The sequence below is a fragment of the Thunnus albacares genome, chromosome 10, assembly GCF_914725855.1.
Source record: "Thunnus albacares chromosome 10, fThuAlb1.1, whole genome shotgun sequence".
Lineage (NCBI taxonomy): Eukaryota > Metazoa > Chordata > Actinopteri > Scombriformes > Scombridae > Thunnus > Thunnus albacares.
The window spans coordinates 28,014,881-28,025,246 of NC_058115.1; positions in this window are offsets into that span (position 1 = coordinate 28,014,881).

The window sequence follows — 10,366 nt, forward strand, 5'->3', positions numbered from 1 at the left end:
AACCTCCTGAGCCACAGCTGCCCCCGTATTGATCATGATCATAGTTAAAAGAAACCGACGTTGAGGCTCTCCATGAAACTGGAAACAAACAGTGGTCTTATGACCCTTTGTTGACCCATCCATCCACCCCGACCTCATCTCTGCAGACTTTCAATAACGACATAACACTTCTTTTTCTTGCTCCTGATAGACAAGAGTCATTCCTCCTGCTGCTTGAGGACTTTGTCACTTGAATGTAAACAAATGCTTTTGGACAGTCTCTTGTAAACACAAGCCATCTTGGCATTTGAACAAACAACTAATGCTGTCTATTTTCTAATAAGAATGGTATCCAGTAGATCCTCTAATCCACTAAGTCACTTAATTCGTGAGAATTCTTTTTACATCAGTATTTCCTATAGCAGCATAAACCTCTGTTTACAGCAAAGTAATTTCAAATTCACACCATGTTTCCTCTCAGTCATTGAAGGAACAAAGCCTCCCCCTCTTCTCCTGGTTCATCAACTTGAGTAGGCAGAGCAAAAGGAGAAAGGAGCCTCTTGATGGCTTCTCCAGACACCAAAGGACTTCTATTTTGGTACACTGTGATCCCCATACACACCATACACACCCCACCACACACACACACTTCATTCTGTTCACTTCATCATTGTGTAATGATGCCGCACCCTCACATTTGACTGTTGTCACTTGAAAGTGTTGTTTCTCCAGCATGTCATCTTTCCAGGAGTGAGGAAACAGTCGTATTTTTAGACTGACTGCTGTGTAATCTTAAGATATTACAGTAGAATTTAAAAGTTTACAGTTCTCCAAGTTTTATCTATGTTTCTGCCTACAGTATTTATTTATCTATTTATCATCATTCAATCTATGGCTGCACATGTAAACAACCTGTGAAACACCCTTGGCAACAACCTTAGCAACGCAGGCTACAGAGTGTATGGCTGTTTGTGAGCATGTGCGAACCGTCTGACATCAGTTTGTTGGGGAAGTAGATGTAACTCTACAAACAAAGCATTCAGAGCAGGATCAAGCCCTGGCTTATGAATTGAAGATGGCATATTTACATACATTCACCTCAAGTTTGGGAACTTTGACCATGTTTAACACAGAAATCTGACATTATAACAGTATTTAAATGATAGAAATCCACAAAAAGCATAATATGGCCCCTTTAATCGCCACATGATTATGAAATGGCTGCTTCATCTTGTCCTGTCCCTCCCTCCTCATTTTGTTCACAGGTTATCAGGAGTGCAAATATGCCACTGATATGACATGTGTAATTTCTAAATAGATTAAATAAACAATAAAGATCAGTTACAAACAGTGTTGCTGTTAACTTAATCACACAAATACACATATTTGATAAAGGAAGGCTCAAATTCAGTAGGTCTTTATGACCTGCTCCTTTACTTCCTGTCATTTTGATGAGTGTCAGCTATTGAAAAATAAAAACACTCAAGTTCTCTCTTTTAATCTGTGTAAGGATCTGACAGTGTGAAGTGACTCTACCACCCGCCTCTGACCCGGACTTCAACCACCACACACACAACACATATACATTCACACACATGCACCCTCTCAGTGGAGAGAGGGAAGATTGAGAGAAAATAGACCTCCCACCATGCGCTGTCTTAAGAGGGCCAAAGCCTCTCAGAATGTAGTTTCTCTGCTCCAAGTTGAAGAGACCTCCTATGCTTGAGATTTTTATTTTTGGGGAGAAGCAAGACACGCTGTCTATGTCTCATACTTCAGATATTAAGAGCACTAATGTGTTGCTGAGGGAAAATTGGACAAGCACTACTGCTGTCCTCCTACATTTTAATTGTGATATGAAATGCTGACAATATGGCTTCATTAAAAATACACACAAAAAAATCCAAGTGCTGTTTAGATCTTACAGTATTTTACTTGTTTTATAATTACAGTATGCACGATAAATAAATGCTAATATATTTCCAATGTTATTCACAATTATATCTGTTTTTTTGTATTATTGTGATGATTAAATTCAACATTCTTGTAACATTCAAGGAAGAGTGTAATTTAGGAATTCATACAGTTGTTCACCCAAAATGAAATTTAAAATGCTGAAGAATTGACAATATCAAGAAAGTGAATGAAGTTAGCAACATGCCAACCTAGCAAGCTTATACATACCAAGCTTGATTAGTTTGCTAGCTTTCTTGACACCTTGACTATTTATCTACAAAACTGGTAATTCAACATTGCATAGGCTAGTTTACTGCAATCCCTTTGTTTCGATAGCGACTGGGGGACTTAATTTAGTTGCAAGTCATCACCTTACATCCCCCCACCTTTCCTGTCGCTCTTCATTGTCATTTGTCAAATGCACAACATGTCCTCCAAAATAACCTTAGCGTCAACATGTATAATCATCGCCAAAATATTGAGCAAAGAAACGTTAGCTAACACAGCCAACTAACTGGTAGCCATGAGGTATAGGAACACCACCAACCCATTACTGGGTTAATGTTACCCAGAAAGCCACTCAAGACAAGGGGCTGTTTTGACACAGTTTTAGTGTTAATTTTTATTATACCGTTGGGTTAATTACCTAAACTGAAGCCTGTTATAATCTCCTCTACTCTTTTTTAAACTTACACAGTTTTTAGCTAAAGCTTGTTGTGTGTAACACTGGGTCAAAATAACAGATTGCTACTGGGTAAAGTTAACTTAATGCTGTATTGGCGCTATATTGCTAATTTTAACTCAGTGATTTTTGGTGTGCAGTGTCACACTTGAGCAATGCAAAGGCAAGGTTAAATATTGGAAACTTGGTTTTCTAGGTGAAAGGATGTATCGAAATTCACTTCGACAAATACAAATTACCCAATGGATTGTTAAAAATTACTGATATGTAATGTACATATGTGTTTTCAGAGTGTCATTTCAATAAATCCTAATTCTCCATCCACTAATGAAGACAGATAATTGGTTGAATGTCCCAGAATAAGTTGGTAGACCTAGGCCTTGAGTAAAGATTATTACTATTTTGTCAAATCAAAACATTATTTTTTGTTGAAACTGTGTCACAAAGGTGATGTATGGTATATTTTTTTAAAATTGTAGCTGGGATGTGTACAACTGGCTGTGTACAACTTCAAAAATGACATTAATGCTCTGCTATCTTTGCTTTACTTTCAATGTGTGGAAAGAGTAGGCTACAGGTTTAAAATGTGATGATAAATTTTATCAATTTGTTGACACTTCAGGCTTTTACCGCACTAAGGAAATTTTCTACTTTTGGTTTTAGGCTTTTGTATGTTGTGATGCCTTTTCACCTGCAAAAAGTAAGTGGAGCTACTTATTTGGATTTACTATAACTACAGTTATTTCAGCGTATAATCGTAACAAGAGGCAAAGTAATTTTGCTCTGCCACTTTCTAGTGTGATTTGTCCCATGCAGCAAAGAGAGATAAAGAGAGATATAGGACATAAAGAGAGGATCGATGAGGGAGGTGGAGGGGGAATAGTCTTGGTGAAGGGATGGAACAAGTGCAATTACTTCAATAAACGTACATCGACAGGGCATCTTATTATCATTGACCTTTTATGTATTATTCAAGCATTTGCTTGGCCAAGAGTTGAAAAATAGATTGTGTTCCTGTAGTGTGTGTGTGTGTGTGTGTGCGCCTGTGAATGCATGTAGCATAATGTTCATTCCCTTGTTCGTTATGGATTGGACTCGACTGTTTTATTAATGGATCAATTGTGTTTCTGCATCATCAACCTTTCAAAGCCCACTAAGGGTGTATCGATTTCAGCACAAAATACACACAAAAAGGTGGGTTGGAGAAATGTGAATTTATTGATCTATAAGTTACTGGGGAAATAAGAAATGAATAGCCACTAAAAAGTTCTCACAGCAGATGATAGGAGGGGATTATTTGACTGAAAATGTACATTGCACATTCTCCATCACCAATATTCCTAATTTTAGAGAGAAAGAGAAAGAAATATGTTGTTTGTAAAACTTGAAGTTGCTACATGTCACATCAAAAGGTCTTTATTACATTCATTTTGAGGCCTAAGTGGAATAATTAAGTTATAAACAAACAAAACCATTGGTGGAAAGACTTGCAGCCTCCATCGGCTTCTAAATTGAGTGCCTCTCACAGCACAACACACGAGGAAGGTGTTGTTACAGCAATCTGTGGCAGACTACAGAGACTTAGAGCTCTCAGTGATTATTCCAATGTTACACAATTAATGTGATAATGGTAATTCATTCGACAGGGATACAGTTGATTAATTAATGCTGCATGTTGCACTTTCACTGTTTCTGTTTGATCCATCCAAAAACCTGTCAATGGCTTGAGCCTTTATTATGATTGCTGAGGTGTTATGATTTGGGTGTGAACCAAGTCTGGACCATTTGAGAGACAAAGATAAAATCAGTGTGTGGTGGTAAAAGATTTACTCGGTTGTCCTCCAATCGAGTAGTTTATTATGATTATTTAGTTTCATATATATGACTGGAAATGAGCAATGGCCCTGAGCAATAATGACAACAACAAATTGGCCACAAATGTAAGCAGCCTAACTCTAATCATAACATAACTACTTTCCAGTGTTTCATCTCTGTGTTTATTAAGACTAAAACAAACCTGAATGTCGGGTGGAAATAGTCATTATGGAGTTTCTACTAAAGCTTTCAGTAATATCAAAATCTTAGTGAAACATCTGTTCGATTGTCTCAAGATTCTGCAATGTGACGTGTTTCTGAGTGAAAAAAAGAATATGTGGGATTTAAATCAAATCCTCCACATGTGATTTGCTCTCTCAAAAGTGGGCAATGAATAAATAAGAGCAAAACCAGGCTTTTCGGAAATGTCAAATAACATCCAGGACAGTTTTACATGATGGACAGGGTTAGCTAGTCATCCCAAATCACATATAATTGGATACATTTATGTATTCATGTGCGTCACAGAGTTCAGGATGAGTAATCGAAAATATTTTAACGTTTCACAGGAAGAGAAAAAAATGGGATTAAAATATTTTTTTGTCATATACTTATTAGCTTATGTAACAAGAGATAACCGAACAATTTAACACAGGGACATAAGATTAAGTCTGTTCCCGGCTTTGAAAAAAAGAGTCAGATTGAGTGGCTACCAAATTACCAAATTATTTCTCTAAATCTGGCAGATTTCCATTAGAGGGTAGAGGGTCTTATATTTAAAATGTTTAGGGGGCAAAGGCAACACCCACACCTCCTACATACTTCATCCTGTCCCAAAGAACAGGCCATAATGACCTTATTTTAAAATGGAGAGTAATTCCAACAAACCGCCATGGGTGGAGCAAAAACAGTTATGAAGCTGCTGAGTTTATTTCCCATGAGTCTATTACCGCTGAAGTAGCCATAGATATATTAAGCCTTGAAGCAGAATAAGCACCATGTGTTCCATGACTGTCCCAGTTGTAGTTGGTAGCGCCACAGCATTATATGAAATTTAAATTGTATTGTTCCTTCATTTCTGACCAACAGACTTGAATTGAGGCCATCTCTAAGAATCCCTAATGGCATGAATCCACTTCCACGGCCCTCTCTTTTTTCACTGTCCATCCTATTTTCTGGTGGTATTCCATGTGATTTCTGTTCAGATTCCCCTGCACACAGCCACTAATGGCTGCTGTGAATATCTAATCTGATGCATCACCATGGTCTCTTTCATTTTATTGAGAATGGAGTGTTCCTCAATCCCTTGTGCGGACCCTCATTTTATAAGCCCACATGAGAAGAGGAGGCCACATTGCTTGTCGTCCAAATGGACTTTTCATTAGGACACGAATGGGTTTGGATCACAACAACAGCACAGCTGATCAAATCTCTAACAATGGAGCTGCTGGCACTGCTCTAAGTCTGTTTACTGATGTGACTTCAGGTGTGTGTGTGTGATTGTGTGCTCATGTTTGCTGGATGTGAACCCGCCTGTGAGTATGAGCCATAGTGTGATCTGGTGCATTAAGTATGTTACTGTGAGATTTGACCACCAGGTGATTCATATGGAAGCTTTTGGCTTCTCAAGGGCCCGTAACATTGTAAAATGCTCCTATTGTATTTAGAAAGGGTACAGAGGTATTTCTAAATGCATTGAAGAATAATGTTCTTAAAAGGGAGCATTTTACAGTGTTGCGAGTCCTTGGGATGCAGAAAGTATCTACAATTTTTTTGGACTCGACACCTGGAGATGACAGATGTGCGTGTGTTCTGCATCAAATAAATATTTTTGGGGATCAAGAGAACAGTTCATGTTATCATTTATTTTGTGATCACAGAATATTGTAAATGTTTTGTCAAATCGATTTATTGTCAATTCATTTTCCAGTGACTAAAGAATAATTATTTTGTGATCCCCAGAAATCAAAGCTTAAAGGGGATAGTTCAACATTTTTGGAAATACATTTATTTGGCTTCCTGCCGAGAGTTAGATGAGATCGATACCACTCTCATATTTGTCCTTTCAGTTTAAGGACACAGGCAGAAGCCAGTTAGCTTAGCTTAGCATAAAAAGTGGAAACTCTCAGCAAGCTTTCATGGGGATTATGTGTCACTCTGTATCTTCTTGGCCGAATGCAGCGACTATCTTTAGACTTCGCTTTAGACTTCGATACAGGAAGCCACCTCTCGTACACATAAAACCACAACTACAACTTGTTATTTAGACATTCTGATTTATGGCATGCTTTGTTACTTTTCGACTGAGCCAGAAAGATTGGTAGCTGCCCACCCTGTTTCCAGTCTTTGAACTAAGCTAAGCTAAGCTAAGCTAATTGGCTGTAGTTTCATATTTACCGTACACACATGAGAGTGGCAACAGTCTTGTTAACTAACTCTAAGCAAGAAGTGAAAAAAAGTATATTTCTCAAAATGTTGAAGTGTTTCTTTAAATGGAGATCATAAAGAGATCACAGTCTCACCACAAGGTAGCTGTTCTGGATCTTTCTATCGTATCACGTGATTCATCAGCACATAGTTTTCCCAGTTGACACGGAAATGTAGATGTTCAGACTTCCATTTTTTCTCTGAGCTCTTTATGGACTTCTTGTTTATATAAGATAAAATGCTGAGGTTCAAAGTTAATTCTTGACCTTGAAAACAGCAGTAGAGAAAACAATCTCACCATGTGGTCAATTCAGTAGCTCTTATAGAGCTTTCAATTATATCGCATTGATCTTCATCAGCAGATGGATGGAGCTCAATATGTTGTGATCATAGAAAAAGAAAAGATGAAACAATTGCACCATCTGACACAGAAAGTTAATGCAACTTTTGATTTTGTTGTTTTAAGTTCATGCTGTTCAGCAACAAGCAAACCGCATCCTGAAAACAAAACAAATGAAAAAGTTTTTGTAACTTCATTGGTGGCTGTAAGATAATTTTGTTATTCAAGGCTCTCTGAGCACGTGACTGCTGGTAATGAGATGTCAAAATCCAGGTCCATAATATATACTAATGTCCTTACACTAATGCCTAGTTTCACAATATGTTTGGTACAATAATATTAGATTTCCTTTTACTATCTCTGTCCCCTGTGGTCATTATGCTTTGTGAGTGAGCTGAGAGTACAGAGGAAAAAAAACCCCTCCAATCCACAATGTTCCCTTTTTTTTCCCACAGATTTATTGTAGTTATTTGATAGGAAAACAAATGAGAATGTGATGTGAACGTGGCACTGGCACATTAAGTGGTTCGAGGTTGTAAATCAGACACTGATTAAATCTGTCTGGGCCAGAGTTGTCCATTTGCCTTGAGTGCAAAACTGACCTGATTTGGGTGATTTTTCTGACAGGTCTGTACATCTGTGGGGGTGTAACTGCACTGTGGCACATTTCACGCCATTAAAGCTATCCGTGAGTCTATTATACTTCAAAGGTACAGTATCCTCAATAGCACTTATATGGCTTGGGGGGAAATTTTAACTGTAAATGGTGAGCATCATATCTTGTTGGCTGCATCTTGTCAGGATGAGGGGAATGTGGGAGTTGCTGACATGTTAGCATCTGCTTTTTACTGTCTATGTGGTCCTTTTAAAGAATCCTGTCCTTTCTCTCTCTTGCCGAGTTTTTGTTTTTTTTTGTAAAACACGGATTTAAATGAAAGAAAGCACCACATGCTTCGTGCTTTTCCCTCTTGCAGAATTTCATCAGGCAAGTGCTTTTTCTTCCATTTGAAAAGTCAAACCTGTCAAGGCTAGTTTAAAACAGAATACTTTTTCTCCTATTTTCTCCCTCCACTGCTGCTGGGAGGTAGAAGGTCATCATGCTGCAGTATTTCAGGTTCTCCTTTAATCAAGTGGATGTGCGCACAAAAATAAAGGTTTTAATAAATTAACATTTACCAACGTGCAGTTAGAACTTGATAACATCAATCATCAAGTCATTTATTGTAAAACTCTATGTAGGTTGTGTGCAATTTCTGACCAAACAATATATTTATTGTATTTTTTATGAGAATGAAGCATTGCAGATATAGCAACTACTGAATTTATTATAGAGTAGACCAAGCACCCATTGTTTTGTTCTAGGTATCTTTGTTTAGGGTTTCAGTGTTTTACATCAGTGTTTCATCCTCCATGGCCAGTTTTTACAGCTTACAGTGAATAATTGCCCAGCACAATACAAATGCAACAGATGGAACGATAAGTTCAGCAGTAATAATAAAAATGTATTCATAAATCACTTTCAAGACATAGCACTTTTCTGTTCATGCACCCTCGAGATTGCAGAATAAAACACCATTACACTCATTCATAACACATAATGACATTCTAAAAAGTATATCACTCTAATAAAATGAAATGGAAATCATTGCACTGTGTTTCTGAAAGCCACTGATGAAATTTGAACAAAAGCCCTTTGATCATGTAGTAGCAATTTGGGCTTTTAGCGTAAATTGTTGCTCAAATTTTTGAGATGTGTGAGTTCAGGCTCAGTAATGGGCAAGTGAAGCTGTTTTATGACAACTTAACAATGAACTAAATCTTTACTTTACCTCGATTTTTATTAAAGGCACTTCATACGCCCGGCTCTAAGTCTACAGTAGGTCTTATTTTCTAACCCTAACGATGGTAACCCCATCATTAACAATAAAACTGCAGGGGAAAATTAGGACGTTTAGCAGCAAGAGGTAAAAACATCTGATGTTCATCATTACCCAGACATTTTTTGATTTGATTCAAGTAAACTGCACATGGAATATACTTGTTAAATGATAATGATACCATGTAAACAAAAAGAGAAGAGAGGCAAGATCTTAAAATTTAGAATCAGAATTAACTTTACTGGCCAAGTATGTTTAAGCACACAAGAAATTTTCTAGTTTCCAGTTGTAATACTTATACACAATACAGATGTACAGCTGGATACACATAGACATAAAGAAAATACAGTACAGGGTCTATATCAGGTCATGTTTTTTACTGTAAATTGCAGTTTACAGTAAAATAACTGTAACTGTGTGTACAAGTTTACAAATAGTGCAAAGAGTGGTGAAATATATTGTACGGCTAATGTCATGATTTACTTTATATACCTACTGTAGGGGGTTAATGTACATGTATATATGCATACATGTACTGCATATACAACCTGCTTGACAATAAGTGGAAAGCCTATTATATGTTATTGCACATTGCGTATATTACACTGTACCAGATGTTTTGCTATTGCAAGGTTATTGTGCAGGCATTGTTCTGGGACATTACATGGCCGTTTCACTGTATGAATGTGATGATGTGTGGGAGGAAGCTGCTCTAGAGCTTTAGTAAATCCCCTGTTCTCGGTTTGCATTTATCTCTAAAGTTGTGTTTTTTCACCTCCGAATAAATGAAGGTGACACTGTTCAAATGCATCCACCTCACTTAGGAGAAATGTAAAGCTTGCCTCTGTTGCAGTCCCACTTTGTCATTCAAGACGATAAAATACACTGTGTGTCGGGTAGCTACGGTGTATTTCCATATAAACCAGGTTACAGTTGCTTTGTTTCTGAGTTCAGCCTTTCTGCCTCTTGTAAAAGTACCTTCACTGATATACAAACTGGCCTTTTAACATAACAGGTTGTCACTGGAACCGTAACGTTTTTCTTCTGTGGTTTGTAAGCTTTCAACTTACCCACATGCATATTCCTTTTACAGCTCCTGAAAGGCAATTGTGAAAGTGTGTTAGAGGGCAACTATATGAATCCAATCAAGTGCTCATTGTATAGAAGCTTGTTTAGTATTCACAGAGCATTTGGAATCACAAAGCATCCTGCTGTCACAAGTAGAATATGGGGCTCGACCTTGTTTTTCATATTATTCGCAGTGCTACACATTATCATATGTTATGTAGC